Below are 19,502 nucleotides of genomic sequence, written 5' to 3'. Positions count from 1 at the left end.
TGGACAGCAGAGCGTAGCTGGTGTGGGAACCTGCTGACCTACATTCTGGGCTGACAGCCTCTTCCAAACTTCTGCTCCCACTGAACCCGTTGCTGCTTCACAATCAGACAGATGGCACCTGCACCGAGCTCAGGGGAGGGTGGAAACCCCACCGCGCATTACAGAGCGAGTATACGAGAGCTGCTGCTGAGCAGTCTACTGCTGTGAAGGCTTCAGCGTCCGGCGCTGACATGAAATGAAGTGAACAACATCCCTGAGTGCATCAATGTCACTTCAAAGATGTCACCTGTATCAGCCCTGCTGCTGATTGGCCAACAGAGGGGGGAAGTGAGTAAAAGAGCTTGTTAATGAATCAACAACTCATTGAATGCTCTTACATAACTGAGATGTGCCTCGTTATCATATCACCTTCTTACTGTAAACAGCCATGGGTGAGAAATCTGTTTGAGTAAGAAATGTAGGAAAATGTGGAAACTTGTTATATTAAGCATAGTTGGAGGTTCATACCAAAATAAAGTCTGTTTTTTGGGAAAATTGAATCAACATGAATTAAAAAACAATTAAGTATTGGAAATATTTAACAACATTCTTCTTCTTAAACTGATTAAACTGACAGATTGTTGTAAAAGTGCACGCTCAACAATATTTTTTTCAAGTGAAATAGACAATGTTTAATGTCACATATCTCTTTATATGGACGAGCACAATGTGTAAAATGTGATAAATGGTATATCGTAGTGCTAAAGGCAACTTGACTTGCTTGAGTTTCTCCGTATTTCTCCATATAACACACAAAGACATTTAAATTAAATTAAAATGCTAAAGTTAGAGTCTATATATATTTGCACATATAAATAAACAAAAATAACAACAAAAATTCTACGATCTGTAACAGGAAACATGCTACAAGTGATTTCGCAGCTGCCTGAAAAGTTCTGATTTCTGAAAACCACAGTGCACCCTGGGAATTCATGCTTTAAACTACTAAAGTACTACAGATGGCTTGGTCAGGTTGACTTCAGTATAATTTTGTGCTGTACCATATGGCCGGGAGGACTCGCATATTGAAGGGTTAAGTTGTACGGCTTCCACATTCAAGCTTTCCCAGAGAAGAAAAAAGCCTTGATTAAAGGAAATCCCTTCAATGAATTGAGTTGCAGCAGAAACTCATATGAGACCTGCGATGTCAAAACCAAACTAAATGGCTTGTTAATGGAAACAACATGCACACAACATAAAAACAGCAGCAGCCAAACCAGAGTGAAATGAGGTGCAGCAGAGAGAGAGACAGCGCCCAGTGAGTAAACTGTTCTCAAATAATATATCTGCTTTTATGGACATTTTTACTCACAGTTGATTATCAACAATAGTGGAAGAAGTGTTTAGATTATTTAATTAAGCAAAATTAGCAATTAACGCAATTAAAATACAACATTATAAGTAAAAAATGTGCGCAGAAGTCTCATCTGAAGAAAGTATGTTTTCTCAACAGAATTCAATAGGCTAAGTAAATAAAAGTGTGCATGCAGCAGAATATGTTGTTTTATCTTCCTATTAGAAACACATATACTTGGATTATTATCTTTTAACATCAACACAATAGAAACTTTTAAATGTTGTAGAAGGTGCAGGTGGGACTAACATTCTCCTATCTAATACACCTTGACTCAGAAAAATGCTAAACCCTTCCCTCCAAAATAAAATAGTATGGCCACAAATGATATGTCATGTTTACCAAACACTAAGGCTACGTTATTACAGAAGCTAAATGCTACCCCACTGTTAAGCATTTGTTCTATGCATAAATCAATTTCTACATACAAAGCGATATACTGTATATATATATAAACGAAGCCTCAAGTGTCTCAGTTACAGTTATTATAAAGTGTGTTTAATGTAATATTGGACATATTAGCTACTTATTTGATTGTTATGGGGGAATAAAGCCTCAGTACAGTGAACAGTCTCTACTATGGTTGTGGTAAAGTTGTGGCTCCAAATAATTCCTTGTTGCTGTGGTTTATTAGTGTATTTTTTTTGTGTTGTATAATATTTTAGCGTGATGTATAATCTTGTAGGAAAGCAGAATTTTTTATAAAATAAATACACAAAAATAAAAATGTTTTTCTTACATCTTTACATATGCTGGTCTGGAAGCATTCATTAATCAAATCAAACATTTTACTTATGCATGTTTTCAAATAACACAGTTTGAAGTGTTTCTTGTCAAATATAATAATATTTAAAGTAATATTCCTATAATATATTAACACATTTTTTTAATACTTTTTCCAGCTAGTATTTTTTCTGCTGTAGCCATGACATGTGTTTATATCCATCAGTTACCTCTCTATGTAGCATTCCCACACTGGATTCAGATCCCATGCACATGTACAAAGGATTCAAGGGAACCTCTGCATGTTAAATGCTGCTGAAAGCCCATTTTCTGCCTCTGATGATTGATGAATGGGTCTTTTCTAATAGAACTATGTGACAGTATTAACAAAACCTTTTCAGTGTTACGACCAGTAACTGCAGGTGTAGCCAAATCAGCCAGGACTTAAATCTCTGAACACTAATTATCAACTTGGGAGGTATTATTTTCTCTAATATATTTATAATATGTGATTAACCTGCTGTATTTCAGAGTTTGTATATGTGAAGCAGTCACACAGCTGTCAGTGGACGTGTGGAGTTTTGACTGAATCCTCCGTCTGCAGCTGTGAACTGAACTCCTGCTGTGTCCTGAAGTATCCTCTGCTGCTCACAATCAGGATCAAATCTAATTTGCACAAAACACACAAGCATGCGAGCACTCGCGCCAGCACTCGGCAGTTTCAACCCACTGCTTCCTCTCCAGTGCTTTGTTTGTGTGTGTGTGTTTTGTAACTAACTTCCATTCAGTTTGTTGAAGTGAGATCCCTGTGAGCATGTGCCGCTGCTGAGGGAGACACAAGCTCACACACTCATGTTCATTCAAAATCTCTCTCTCTCTGTCACACACACACACACACATACACATACACACACACACATACACACACACACACACACATACACCATTGCCTGTGAAAGAAACCATTATCCCCCATGGAGCCCCAGACATCTGGGCTCGCTACACACACTGTGCAGGCAGCCCACACACACACACACACACACACACACACACACACATCTGCGCATGACTGTGTGTGACAGATAGAGACAGTGAGAGAGAGAGAGAGACGGACAGCATGGACGGTGTGTGTTCTCGCTGGACACATGAAACACACTGAAAAGGGGGTCATGAGAGAAAAGGTCCGAGTCAGGACGTGTTACCCCAACGACCCCCTCATCCCCATGGCAACAGGAGCTGGCACACACGCCCGGCACAAAGGCATTCTGGGAAAGCACAGGTTTTATATTGCCCCTGGCTTTACACTCCTGTGCCATCACCCCGGTAACACTAATGCCGCTCGGCCCTCTAACATTTACTCTCAGGCGACACACACAGTCGTGCACAAATGAACTGTTCACACTCACACACACACACAAAAAGAGTGTGTGTGTGACCCCTGGAAGAGTTATGACAATTCTGACAAGTCTCTTCCTCTCTCCTGGTTTCTCGAGATGGACCTCATACATCATGCTGCCTGAAGGGAGTTAGAGAGACGGGAGATGTTTGAAGAGGAGGGTGGGGAGGAGAACTGGTGTTGAGGTAAACCATACATGTGCAGTAGGACGCTGTTAAGATCAGGTTATGGCAGAATTGAGATTTGGTTTTGTCTTTGCATATTTAAGCACCATGACAAGCTTTCAGAAATCTACATAAGCGCTTATCCTGGATTTGAAAACCTGAAAATTACTAGTACTCGAGTACAAGGGTTGTACCAGAGTACCACCAGGGTAGTGTAGCATTAAAACCCTTCAGCCAGATTTCTGATAATTCTCTAACTTGTGAATGACTTTCATACCAGATGGAATGAAAGGGAAAGTCTCTGTTAATGAGAAGGATAAACTATTTGATTGTCCTGATCGATATGGAAAGTCACATCCAGCAGAGTGGTAAATAAAGACGTTAAGAAACCAAACTGGGCTCATCCTCATTTCTGTTGGGAGAAAATAAAATATGGGATTATATCTAATTCATTTGACGTGAAATTAAAACTGAACTGAAAGCGAACTTTGGTGCCAATTAAACAAGTGAATGGATCCTGTCTTAGTACGCTGGTCCGTTCCATCACACACTGGAGTGGTTTGTCTGTGGTATGAAAGCAAAGCAGACCAACACGCAGCCTATTATGATACGTGATTTTAGCATGAATCCAACAGCTGAACTATCATTAAATCTATCTCCTGTTTATGGCCTTTCAAGTGATCCGTGTGCCAGTAAATACAAGATCATCTGGTAACCATGGTAGCTTGCAAGCACATCAACACATTTGTGCAGGGACTTTTTCCTGATCAATCAGAAAGTGAAAGGAGTTGAAACAGAAGTGTGTCCAAGTCAGTGTGTTTTGGCAGTTCCTTAAGAAGAAGTGAATGAATGAGGCTGATGAAATAATTTCTTTGGGAGACAAAGAACACAATTAAACAAATCAGGTGCAGTAAAGTGCTGTGTGACCTTCTCTCAGTCAGGAAATTAATTTCTAGGACACACTGATGATGCAGATTTCAGGACCAAAACTGTCCAATCAGTGAGTAACTTTTCAGTCTACTGATTGAGTAAGTTGGAGCAGGACACTGGACCAGAACTGAAAGGCAAAAATCTATTTTCTTTTACTGTTAGAGGGTGTCCTGACTAAATGAACCAAACTACAGGTATGATAATGACCACAGGCATTCCTGCACTGCTGCAGATAATAAGAAAACTTCATAATGCTAGAATCATGTATACAAGGAGGTGAATGAGCAGGTCTGTCTGTAGCCTGTGTTAAGATTTATCCAGAAATGTACGTAAAAAAAATAAATAAATAAATAAATAAATAAAATAAAATAAAATAAACGTCTTAAAGCAGGTTAAAGGTCAACATGTTGTGTGCATTCCCTGCCTTCTGTCTTCAAACACAAGCTGGATCAATGCTGTTCAATATTGACTATAGAGATCAATGATGACATCATGTTGACTTTCTCTCTGCACTCTATCAGCCATTTATCACACTGATGAGTCCTGAAGTCTAATTTTCCTCCAATCAAGTGAAACATAATCAGCCAAAAATAATCTGATGATGGTTGTGAGTAATTACACAGAATAATAGCTTCATTTTTGTTTTGATTCACGACTTGATTCATAGCTAAGAGGAGGTAGGGATAAAATGACTTCTAACTTGTTGATTCAGTTTTCTTAATGTGATCTACTGCTGTATTATTACTTATTTGAAACATTCCCTTGGCCCAATTTATGTTTTTCTTCCTGATGGACCCAATTATTACTCTGCTTTAACCTCTGTAGGGACTCACTGATCTCAGAGGGAATCTGTTGTCTTTGTGTTTTATTGCCATGATTACAATATAACTATTATTGTTATTTTACTGCTTTTACAACACAGGTTCAATTCCCGTCACACAGATAAATCAGATTTCAGTGGACTGGATTTGTTTTGTGCTTCTCTTCTGTCTATTTGTGTGTCGTATCTAGCCCGTAGTTACTGATTAGCCTGGGTTGTTGCGTCCTCTGACCCCCCCCGTGCCCCAGCCACAACACAAATGTCAGAGGTCAAACGCCCTTTGGCCTCCTCCCTCCCCTCCTTCGCTTTGTTACCCTTCCTCCTCATCCTCCTTTTCGTTTCATCCTCTTCTCCTTTCTCCTTCTACTTAGCAGAAAGAGATTTTCACAGGGCTGATGTGGACTTGATTCCTGGTGATAGAAGTGGAGGGATGCAATGAAGTAGAAGAGGATGATGTTAGAGGTGTGTGTGTGTGTGTGTGTGTGTGAGAGAGAGAGAGAGAGAGAGAGAGAGAGAGAGTGTGTGTGTTAGGTGTCACGAGGGCTGTCTGGGGTTAGGCCAGTAAATGAACAGCTGAGAGTGGTGATTTAGTCTGTATAAAAGCAGCCCAACTGTCATAACAAAGACACTCTGACAGCAGGCCAACCGGAGACAAAGAGGAGTCACTGGCCCCCAGGAGGCCTCCAAAGACCCCTTTGGACACACACACATACATACACCTCACACACACACACACACACACACACACTTACACAGACAATGGGGACTCAACAGCGGGCTCCCAGAGGCCTTGCTAGGGTCCAGGGGCCAGACTGAGCTTGGTTGAGAAGACCTGAGAGGCGTCCATTACAAAGCCTGGCAGGCGTCATAGGACCATAGCAGTCAATGGGTCACCCATGGGCCCTGTCCCTGGCACCCTCAGTCTGTCTAACAGGGTGATGCTTTATCAGCAAAAATCTTAACCAACTAGTGCATAGTCCAGTGATGTTGAGGCTGCAGTGTGTATGGGACTGTTTTTGACTTAATCACTCAACAACGCTGATATAGCTGATTGAAAGGGTACACCACCAAGTTATTACTGCACTGCTATAACACTGTCAGACTCACTATGGACAGTTTAAAACAAAAAGGAATAAAATGAATGTAGAGGAAACAGAGATGTCTTTAATGTCTCACATTCTTCTTTCTTGTCAAAACCTGCCACTTACATTACCAGACTGCAACTTCACATTCGGAGAATAGTGTGTAATGCTAATAGCGGCTAACATAGTCACGAGATGCTCGTAGAGTAAGCAACTAGCTGAGCAGATAGATGAAGTTAGTGTCTAGCTGGAAGCACAGTAGACTAAAGACAAATATTTCCTCTGAGTAGTTGGTTAAGAACGACAACTAGAGGAGGATGAATAGTGTGCAGATTTAGCTTCTGCTAAATATGTCATTAGGCTAATATTTGCTAACCTGTTCACCCTAACAAATTTATAAGGTGGTAATATGTCAATGTTGGCTATTTCACAGACCCAAAGTGTACTCCTAGTTTTACCCAATCGCTATGGGTCATTTTAGAAGACAATAACAATCTTCTGCAATTTCTGTATGAGCTCTTTCTCTCACTTAATGAAATGAAAGCAGTGTGAATATATCCAGGCAGGAACTTTTTACCTTATATCATCAAGACAGTAATAACTCTCTCAATAATTACACTTGAAATGAATTAGAAGTTAGACAGGGCGGAGGATAGCCTAAACATTGTTCTTTGGGAGGTTATTAATCTTCAGTCTCATACTTAGAAGAAAAATATATACTTTTTGTTATTTGCCCTGTAGATGTAAGGTATTATTTTCCCAAATCCTCAGAAGTTTTTCTCCTCACTTTCTCGTCTGTCAGTCAGCCGGTGTCCTGCCGGCCTGTCCAGCATCAGTAAAAGGATGAGTGTGGCCCCTCCATCCTATTAGGCTCCGATTAATCAGCCCTTTCTTCAGAGTCGAGGAGCGTGATGAGGAGAGGCATTGAGCCCTCTGTAACCTCCCGCGCCCCTCCCTCCTCTCCTCCACCCTGCTACCCATCCACCTGCTGTGGCTTTGTCTGTGGCTTTGGAAGAGCTTTGGCTTTCAGCAAAAAGGCAACACTGACCACACACTTCAACCGACGTGCACACACTCAAGCTGGCATAAAGGCTGGAAAAATCTGCTGCCACAGAGTGCTCCTCTTGTGCCACCGGAACAGGGTTCTGACCATGAAGGGACACTGAAAGTCATACTGGTGAAATTTTCTGAGTTATGATTGCAGACAGGGCGAGGCGAGTTTCACTGCAGGTTTTATAGACTTCCCACACCACAGTGGAATGATGTCTCTGCTCAGACATCTCATACAAAAATAATCAAAACACAGTCCTGGACAGTTGGGTGGAATCTGATCAAATTATAATTAGACCTTGAAAATGGCTTTGTCTCCATGAGATTAACAAGCATGAAGGAAGTCTGGAGACAATCTCATCTGAAACAGTGATATAATGGGAACTTCAGTCTTTTTACTGCCTCTGAGTAGTGAAACAAGACTTTCCAATACGCCCTCTTAGCCTATAACATAAGCTAAGCTACTATGCTAACTTGTATGTACAGTTTTGCAAAATTAAGGCTCCAGTCTTCTCTCACTTTGATAATATTCAAAAAAAGCCTTGATAGATGTAGGCTAACAGCTATCTCTCTGACAAGACTAACACTCTACAGACATGCTAGCAGCTCTTTGAGGCTGAACTTAGGCACAGTGGAGATCTGAGCTAAATGCTACTGTCAGCATGCTAACATGCTCACAATAACATGCTAACATTCTGATGATTAACAGGTATAATGTTTACCATGTTCGAGGTTCTGGGTTTAAGGTTAGTTGGGACGGCCGGTCCATTCCGAAACACCTCCATTGTGACACCCCTCCATCCCGAAACACCGCTGTTCCAAATCCGACTTTCAAGTTCCAATTACTTCCCAATAGGGTTAGGGTTAGGGTTAGGATCAGGGGTTCCCCAATAGCCTTTTCGGAATAGCGGGGTCTTTAGAAAAAATGGCAAACCACACCATTACGAAGAATGGAAGTCTATTTTCGGAACAGCGGGGTTTCAGAAAGGCGGGGTGTAACCAGGTTAGTTTACACTCAGTCTGAGGAAAGAAGCTGCTCTGTAGTCTGGTGGTATGGCAGCAGATACTTCTGTACCTCTTGCCAGATGGCAGCAGGGTGAACAGACTGTGGCTGGGTGGGTGTTATCATTTAGTATCTTTGGGCTCTGTGCAGACAGCTCACTTCACTGTTATCACTGATGCTCGGTAAATGTGTACCAGTGATGTTCTGGGCAGTTTTAATCAACCGCTGCAGAAGCTTCCTGTTCTGGGCCGACACGAACCAGTCAGAATACTTTCTGTTACTCCTCTGTAAAAGTTGACGAGAACTTAACACCAGAATTTAATCTTCTTAAGTTTCTTAAAGAAATAGAATCTTTTCGGTTCTTTTTTTTTTGTTACCAGGGTAAAAAAATGTAGATTTGCATTTAAACCTGATGAGAATGTCATTAATTTTGCAGGAATTTGATCAAACCTAAAGTTTGATCAGATAATGGCTGTAGATGAAAACCAGGGGAACACCAAAGTTATGACAAACCATTCAAAAGAAGCCATGAATTATCTGTACCAAATTTCAGTACAATCCATCCAATAGGATCCTCTTGATTTGCAAAGATTTTCAGGGTCATTAAAATACCTCCTCTGGGAACCATGAATGTCTTTACAAAATGTGCTAATGCATCATTAGATGTTGAGATATTACACAAGATAAGTGAAAACATTGATGTGCTGGTGACATGAGAGGAAAAGTTTGGGAGTCACCATAAGGATTCATCATCTGGGCACCACGAATATTTACACTAACACTTGGTAGACTTACCAACTGACTGACTTACCGATGGTCTGACATTGCCATCCCTACAGCCATGTTGCTTGCATTACTAAAAACTTACAACCTCTCTTAAAGGGTCGTGTCTAGATGGTAACCCCAGACCTGCAAAAGATCTCACGAGAGTTTACCTAACCCTTGTTTACCTAAACCCAACCAGACCTTAACCACAGTGTTTCCACATCATAAAACACAATTAGTTTGTACAATGTGCACAATCAACAAACAACATAAAAATCTTGTACGAGTTACGCAAATCTACGGTCACTATCTAGCATTGACCCCCATATAGTACCCCTTCACTTCTATCCTACCTAGGTTACACACACTGGTTATTCCACACTAAGGGAAAAAGTTGGAGAGAGAAGGTCGAGGTCATTGACTACATAGGTGCTGGCTCTGGGGTTGGCTGGCCCTCTCTCTCCCCACATTTACTGGCTGTGACTTCCTCCGTTTCTGGTGACAGAAGCCACAACTATGTATGTGTTTATTCCTCTGCGTCACTCAGCAGTGAACAGTTTCCTCACGAGTGGAAGGAAAGTGAGGAAAAACTGTGTGTTTGTGTTGAAAGTACCAATTTCCCATGTGCATGTTGACAGGACTGTTCTATACCATGGTTGAGGCGATAAGCAGCATATTGCTCTGTAAGTGTGTGTGTCAACTTGTTGAGAGGTCCAGGTCCTCGGGGTACGCTCTCCTACCTTATCAGAGGCGTTTGTGCAGCACACAGGAAATCAGATAGTTGCCTTCAGCTGTAGAAGGTTTGTCCAAGTATTCTAGGCATTAACCACAGTGCTGGTGTGAAAACAACAACAGCCGACAGCTCCAGCCTGCCGGGCCTCGCTCTCACCACGGGTTTCCCTTCCCGGTCCAGCCCAGTGTCATTTTGGCCCACACATAAACACACACACACTCACACACACACTTGCAGCTGAATTTAATTTAGTTCATTCCCCTGTTTTCTGAGGGTGCTGAACCACATCACCTCTCACTGTCACCACGACTCAGCCATCAGGGATTTACCACAAGCGTGCTCCTCTTTGGCTGCCCAGGCAACATCGTGCACGCACATACACACTCATACAATTCATATGTACATACATACAAAGCTATGTGTGTGTAACAGCAGTATTTACTCTCTTTCCCACGTGCTCCGTGACCTTTCAAAGATCTTGAGACATATTCAAGAACTTCAAGATCTCAGAAGGACCCTTGTTGCAATAAGAAATAAGAATAGAGCATAAAAGTTATGAGCATCTTTTTCATTTTAGAAATAGGGAGGACACAGCAAAGTCTGGGATGCTTCAACAAGGCAAGGCAATGATAAAACTACTGTATGTAGATGCTCTTTATGTATACACATTCAGATTAACCTGGAAATAACTCATATTCTCTAATTGAATCAGGCAAGTATGCTGTAATGCTGTAGGTCTTGGGTGCTTGGACTGTGTGGGCGTCTCCATGCACACCTGCTCTTTTGGTTCACATACTCTATGTGCAGCAGGGCAAAGTGCAAACGAGCTGGTATGAAGAGGTGAACTGATTGGAGGGTGGGGTGATTAATATGTACAGTACACTCTCAGAAGTCACATCTCATTGCTCTGAAACAACTGAGCCAATCACAGTGATCAGTCCATCAAATGAAGAAACAGCTTCTACTGGTGTCTTGATGGAGCAGAGCAGCACGATGCAAGGCAAATGGTGTGTGGTTTTTAAAGGTCCTATCTGTAATAAAAGTTGATTTTCAAATACTGACACTTTGGTCGTCCTAAAGAGTTGGAAATTAGACTCAAAAATCAACTTTTCTATTGAAAAGTACCTTTAAATAAGAAAATACTTAAGTAATACCTTGAAGCATTTTTTATGATTACATCAATCTGATGCTATTCTGCTGTTCACATTGTAAATGGTTATATCATATCTTGTTTATATAAATGCTTGCTTCATAATGCAAGATAAATGTAAAGGAGACTCGATGAGTCAACTGTAATCCAACATCTCCTGCAGTTGTAACAGACCAGCCTCATGAGTGGAGAGGTTGTTTTTAAAGCAGCCTGGTGTCATTTGTTTGTGATGTCATCAAGGTAAACCCAGTGGACTGTTGTGTGTCATGACGCAACATGCAGAAGATTTACCAACATATCATCAGTACATTTTTTACCATAATAATTTTCATTTTTTAATACCAATTTAAACACATTCACTGACTAGGGAGTGCTTAATTAAATTACTTTATGTACCTCATATGCATTATTCTGATATTTATGCACATTTGCTGAAAATATTTACCAAAGTGAAGTGTTGTCTATTCTCAGCAAGACACACTTTCCGGCAAACTACCAAGAACTGCCTCATTTAAATGGAACGCCGACATGTTTGTTCCTCCCCTGCCACCTGCGCTGGGCACCAAAATACCACACAGACGGCAAAACCAATTTCAAGGTCAGGAAAATACCAAACTGAGAACTGCTTGTGCTGCTCATTGCCCTGCCCCAAAATGACATTGGTCTTTGTGCCTTCTATAAGTCTAAATAATTTCAACGTATTTATGCCTTATCAGAAGGAAAATAATAGTTTTCAATCTTACAGAAGAAAAAACTTCAATGATGAAGACTAAGTCGTTGGTGTAGAAAGTCTTCCCTGAGCTTTTACTACGGGTGCCATCCAGGTCTCATCTGCTGCATGGGAGCACTCTAGAGCTTTTCCACAGTGCCATATCGAACACCTCTCTGTGACTTCCTTGGATTTTTTGCAACATATTTTACACTCTTGAAGATACATCTGTATAATAAAGCGTTCTGTCATTTGAACATATGGTGAACATTTATGTAATGTTGACCCTGATTACCGGCCGCTCATCAGCTGTGCCCCTACATCCCCAACTGTCCACCGGTCTTTGTGGTTTTCCTCTGTACACCTCAGCGTGTCTCTGTGTTGGACTATCAGATGGCAGACAGGGATTTAGGGTCGGGGATCTTTTCTGTGTGAGGTCAAAGCTCTGGTATTTCCAGTCGGAATCACAGTTCCACGGAAAAACCACAGCGCGAACCCCACGATCCCCAATTACCAGCACACGCACGCACGGGAAGGGACAGCACATGTGAGAGGCACACACAGATTTGGTATGTTCACTCTACTGACCTGTTGTGGCTAAACTCAGAGGTACAGTATATCTCTCAGTACAGAAAAAGCCAGGGGATTCTGTTCTTGGGTTCAGAGGTGAGGGGTAGTAATACAGATCATATAAAGAATCTGTAGTTGTACCATCAGAAATCAGCCATAGCTGAAGAGGAGAGGAACTTCATGATGCTGCTGATGTGTCAGGCCATGCTCACTCATTTCCTGTCATTTCCATGATTTTATGGATGAATACCCTGAATCTTGATCCTAAAATATGAAGAAAAAGAAAATGTTGTTGGGTTTTGGATGTAAGTCGATCTCAAAACGCTATCAGATGTTTAAGTAAAAAATAGACATGTTAAGTATACAGTATAATAGTATGATGAAGTTGACTTACAGTATCAAATCTCGAGAGGTGTCTGTTGTGTTGTCAGTCAGCCTGTCCCCATCAAGTGTCCAAAGAAGGTGAAAACTCCCTCAAAAACTAATCCCGACATATAAAAAACATGCTAATCCACCCAATCCTGGGACAGCTGTGGCTCAGGAGGTAGAGCGGTTTCCACCAATGGGAGGGTCAGTAGTTCAACAAGATACTGAACCCCAGTTTGCTCCCAGTGGGCTCTTCCTTCGGTGTGTGAGTGTGTATAAATGTTTATTGCTCCTGATGAGCAGCTGGCACCTTGTATGGGATCCTCTGCCAACAGTGTGTGAATGTGTGTGAATGGGTGAATGATAACTCCGAGTAGTCGGTAAGACTACTCTAATCAAGTAAAAACAACCTAACCAGTAGATACCAGAGCTGTGTGCAATACTGTGTGCTCTGCAGTCTGTATTTCAGTCCACCACTTTGGTGAAAAGTGACTGCAATGGCTCAACAACAGATCAGATGGGTTTCCCAAAAAAACCTATTTAATGGGGTGCCATGAAATTCCATCCACATTTTCATGTCCCTGTCAGGATGAAGTGTGATAACTTTAGAGATCCCTAATTAGGTTTCCAAATTAAAAATTAATCATTAATTTGTCCTGTACTGTGCTTTATGAAATACCTGCAAAACTAAAGACATTCCCATCAGCCTCAGCTGTATTTTGTCATGAGTGCAAATTAGTAAATATTAGCATGCTAACACATTTAACTAAGATGGTGAACATGGTAAATATTACACCTACTAAGCATCAGCATGTTAGCATTGTCATTGTAGGCATGTTAGTATGCTGATATCAACCTTAAAGCATCAAGGTGCCTGGATACAGGTGCTGCAGGCATGGATGTAGACTGTCAGTTTAAAGGAATTCTGATTCTTCTTTTTTCCACATGTGCAGCCAATGAAGGCAGGTGTTGGAAGTACTACTCTCCAGATGAAGCGGTGCAATATATTATTATTAGCCGTGATGTCAGTGTCAGTTGGGGCTGAAGACACCAAGTTTGAAAAGGGAAGAGATCTTGGGGGTGTTGAGTCAGACTGGACCTCTGTAGTTGCTCCCCATCTCTGCTTGAGGCTTCAAGCTATGTTATCGATATTATTCTCTTTCTCACAGGTGGTGGTGGCTCCTTCACCGACGCTGGTTCCATCTAGGCTATTTACATTCGCTCTAACATTAGCCTCCTAGCTACTGTTGGCAGACTGGGGGCAGCTTTCTGAGTTGACTAAAAATTGTTGGTCATTACATTATTATTCGGGTCTAAAGCCCATGCAGTCTGCAAGCAGCAGTCAGAATACTATTTTCAAGAGATGGTGTTTCATTATGATACCGGCCACTTTTAAATTTTGGTTCAAAATAAAATTTGGTTTTCATTACTTATATTAGGATGAACAGGAATGTCACTGCCCTCCATCAGCCTCCTTGCAGCCGGACCCCCAGCATTTCCCTTTAACCCCCCTTTATTGGCGGCCTTGCATGGATAATAAAGACAATCTCTCTGAATCTGCTGCATTGATTTTAATACTTGAAAAAAAATCTATTTTGAGTCCAAGAATGTCATGAATGCAATGTTAAATCAGTGATGAACTCTTTGAGATGTGGTTGTGCACCTTTTAGTTGTGCTCGTGGTTCTGTTAACAATCAGTGAGTTTGAGTTTGTCAGAGCTGATCAGCAGATTCTTGTGATGTACACGATTTCCTTGTGTGATTTGAAATAAAGATGATGTTTGTTCAGTAAAGGGGGAGACTGGCATTGAAGTCATCTCTGTCACGATAAGTATACTACTAATGGCCCATATAAATATGAGGAACTGATTTGCCGAAGGGGCGTCGCTACTTTGCTAATACATTTCATGATAAACTATAATTGATAACTTAGCCTGCCAAAAGCACAATCCATCACTTCATCAGTATGCATTTATGGGCTTAAACGCATACAGTGACACTTGTAACCCAGCATCTTTCTTCATGAACACAAACACACACACACACACACACACACACGCCTGACTTCAAACCATAACACCCTTTCCCCCTTCCCTTTACCCATCTTCACACTATGATTGATAAATAAAGGATGAGAAATAAAGACAACAAACAACTTTCCTGGTACATGCCTTCTAGTACACTCACACATAACTGCACGGATACACACACACGCATACACACGTGCAAGCATAACACACAGAGGAGCGTGCTCAGCCATAAAACCACTGGGCTCCAGAGACAAAAGCCTTGTCATGCTCTGGTGGGGTCCTGTCACTAATCCACACAGCTTTAGGGGCTGCAGACAGCAGACACACACACACAGTGTAGATCTATCTGAAAGAGAAATTCGACACACACACTGCCTGGATTTGCGGACACATACTTACACACACTGGCTCTCTCTCACACACGGACACAGACAGTGGTGTTGTATAGCCGGCTGGCTGGGTGTTAAGGCCAAGAAGAGCTACTGGCGACAGGTTGGAGAGAGGAGATGGCTCACTAAGCCTAATCACACAGGGGAATGCTGTCTGGGGCACCTGACCGTCAGACCTCTCACTGTGTGACAGTGTGTGTGTGTGTTTGTGTATACGCTTACTTACATGTAGTTTTGCATGTGTGTGTGTGAACTCTGGACGAGGGCAGTCATAATTGGGGCTTATCGCCCTGAACGGGGCAGAAGGAGAGGTGCCAGGGCTGGATTGCGGGCGTCTGACCGGAGCTGGAGCTGAATGGGAGGGCGGGGGGATGTAATGAGTCATCCAGATTCTTACGGGCAAAGCCACACACAGCCGGAGAACATATTCCATACACTGAACTCAGTCCATCCCATAAAACTCAGCATCAATTACTTTAATCCACAGATCAAAGATAGCACAAAATGTTTGATGTTCATCTGCTGATATTCTCTGGAACCTGCTCAGACAGACTGACATGTCCGGTTTGCTTTTACTATATCAAATTGCCAACACATTGGAATGATAGTAGATTTTACTACCCAACGAAATACTGGCCGACCTGAAACGTCTTGTAAATTTAAAGTCAGTACAACTAAGTGACTGATCCATCGAGCCCCAAGTTGATTTGTTGTCACATTGTGATCTAGATGAATAGGCACACAAGGGACAAAACAATATATCATAGCATGATATTTCATGTGAGAAATATTTACTTAAGTAAACTTAAGTATCAGTTTGAAGGCTTCGCACTAGTAGTTATCCAGTTGCCCTAGATTCAGACAACATATTGTTCCTCTTGGAAACAGTTTAACGGGGAAAAAAAGAATCTTAGTTGAAGACATTCAGTGTGATTTATGTGCATTGTGTTGCAGTGATATCCACTGAAGTTAGCATGCTAACCAGCTAGCCCTGGCCCGTTATGCTCCAGAGTCCCTGTGCTAGCAATGTGAACACTAACACTCCAAGCTCCAAGTCTTAACTGCTAGCTGTACTGCTAACTGAGCTAACTAGCAGAGGGCAGCTACATTTAGCAGCAGTAAGTGGTTACCCCAGTGATATGCTGCCCCCTATTGGTTTGGAGTATTAATTTGACATGTGGCTGATTCTTACATATTGCACCTTTAACAGAACATAACATCAAATAATATATAAAATCTTAAACAAAGTTAAATTTTTTTCCTCCTGTATTACATCAGTGGATAGGATCTACCAAGTCAACATGTTCTCATTTGCAACTTGTCACCTACAGCAGTTTAGTTTATACACTAAACTAGTATTTGAGGGTGGGACATGTCCCATTCACTCTTTAAAATGATTAGTTCAGACTAAAACTAATCATAAAAGCATCAACCCTCCTCACAGTAGGTTACTGTTGGCGATTAATTGTGTCACATTAATTTAAATATTTCATTAGATCTTTTGGTTTTACTGTATGTGTTGGATTTGTTATTTGTAATGTTATATATATGGTTTTACCCAAAGCGGTCATCAAATCAATTTCTGTACTTTCTGTAGATTTTTAATATCTTTAATAACTTCAAATATGTGATCTGGGGCCTCACACTTCCTCTGGATAAAATTTCAAAACGTACACACAATTTCACATTTCTCATGCTTGCATACCCGGATAAATATACCATCTGTGAGAAGGCACCAGAACACAGGAAATGACTTCTAGGCCATTCTGTTTAAAGTTTCCACGTTTATATGTGCAAGATTTTTACAGTTGTACATAAAAATTAGAGCGGAAAAGCACAAAATTTTGAGAAAAAAAGTGCAAAAAAAGATTTTATGCTTGGCTGAGGTGGAAAAGTTGTTGAAGAAAGGTTCAGGACACTATTGTGATCCTCAGATTAATGATACAACTCACTGTGTCCTCTTCTATAATGGTTTAATGGCACCTGTTACTAGCACCACCAAATGTTTATCTTGATGAACCAACTCTTAATATTTGCTAACAGCAGTGGGTGAAAATGCATTTTTATTAAGATTTTCTGGAAATTCAGTAAAAAATTGCCCAACATTTGAAATAAAACCTGACGAGTGTCTGGTTCAGCAGCTGACTATGTAACAAGCCAAGTGTGCCTGGTAATTGCTTGTAGCATATTTTGTTAAACTACTAACTTTGTTAGTTTGTATCTCTGTCCACATGAAGTTATCTCTTAGATTTGACCTGAAGTGAAGAAGTTTGTAGTGGTTTGTTATTGGAGGTCCCAGTGGGATAGAGGGTGAGAGGTTTTGGAAGAGCATTTGCAGCTCACACTCCATCCGTTTAGTGAATTCCTTTGAACATATGCTGGTGTTGTTGTGAGCAGAGGTGGAGGCTGAAGGCAAAGAAGAAGTAGATGGAGTTTTGTCTGGTGTCCAGCATCTGGAGAGACTCACTCAAATCACAAGAGACTTTTATTGATTTTCTGTTTTAAACATTTTGCCTTTCAACAGTTCCTCTCCCTCTCTGCCACGTTACGAGAGGATTGTCACGGAGTGAACTCGAGAGGAATTTAGAGATTAAAGCACGAGAGACATTTTGGTGAGGGTGATGGAAGCTGTTGGAGGTGTCTCTGTAAGAAGTTGAGTTAGAGAGGTGAACTGGATTGAGCTGCATTTTTCGTTCATTATGAGGGAAAAGCTGATTGAATGGAGGCGTTCTGTAGGGACAGATGTTTCCTGATGTGGTCGTAAGGGAATTCATGTAAAACATTTGCATTCTTCTGCCCCTCCTTGTTTTAACAAGTGATGGATTTTGAAATGCTTCTGCAGTCACTGGCCTGTAGACAACAGAATATATGGCTGCACGACACAGTACACTTCACAGAGAACATATATATGAGAACATTCACTCTTAGGCCCATGCATTGTACACCTGCAGGCATGTGCCACTAGAATAATCAACATTTGTTTCAGTTTTTCCTTTTTGTTTTGACCAACAAATTAATGCTCTACTGTTGCAATTCTCTCAGATGTATTGTCCTGTTCACAATCTATAAGCCTGAAGGTAACAAACTGGATACATAGAACCTGTTATGGTACATTGATGATTGACTTTTTAGGCACTTTTGCCAATAACTTTGTCTCAGAGAGCTGATTGTATGTTGACAATCTCTCTTCATATGCCATTAAAGTAAAGGTATTAATCTAAATATTTAGTCAGCAAGATTCAGTCCAGTTTTCACAGACAACTACAACAAGATCTTCTCTGGGCTCTGCTGTTATCAGCTGCTCCAAAAATAGAAGAAAAGAAAGTAAAGAGAAAGCCACAAGCTTCTGCCCCATGAAACAAATTTCACTCGTAATTAATCTCCTTTAAATTCTCATGTTTCAATCTCATTCTGATTGATAGTCAACAAAAGACCAGCTGGGGTTCACTAAGGCTAAGAAGGCCAAATGATGAGCTGCTCTTGCTAGCTTGATGCTCCATTTGTTGGCTGAAATTCCACTTTTACAGTATAATGTGTTTGTCGTTTTTATTAAAATAATGTGTTTCTTCTGGTTACAGTCCAAGAAATCATAAGCCAGGGAATAAATCAGCAATCTGTAACAGAACTATGTGCTTTCACAATGCAATAGCCAGAGTAACTCATTTGACTGGTGGTGTGTGTGTGTGTGTGTGTGTGTGTGTGTGTGTGCTTGCATGTGTTTGCTGCATAACTAGTAACTATTGTGCTGTTCAGGGAAAATGTGCACGTTCTTTGCCTGTTGTGTCAGTCAGCCTGCTTGTAGTCTGTCATGTGTCAGCGCTGAAGAAAGGCTGCACCAAATATCATTCTGGCAGAGGGAAAAAAAATGATCTGGCTTGTTTAACCCAACCATCCATCTCCGACCTCCTCCCTGTACAGACTTTTCACTCCTCACACTGCTGCTCCTCACTTCCTCCCTTGCAGTCGAAATAATCACTACTGCCACGAGAGGTCGCTGCCTAACAACAAACCTAAATATGGGTCGTAATAAGCTGCTCTCATTTTCGACCTAAATGGTAATTCTTGTGACGAGGACGGGCTTGTTGACCATCCACATATCCACTGAATTTCTCTTGTCACCCACATGTACAAGCGTTGAGCATGAAACTTGTTTTGATGGCTTTCCAGAGAAAGAACAAGTCAGGCATTGAAATTTAGAAGTCAAATATTCTGAGACAGCCCCACAGTCAG

The sequence above is a fragment of the Pagrus major genome, chromosome 6 (assembly GCF_040436345.1).
Source record: "Pagrus major chromosome 6, Pma_NU_1.0".
Classification (NCBI taxonomy): domain Eukaryota; kingdom Metazoa; phylum Chordata; class Actinopteri; order Spariformes; family Sparidae; genus Pagrus; species Pagrus major.
Note: the sequence above shows the minus strand (reverse complement) of the source record.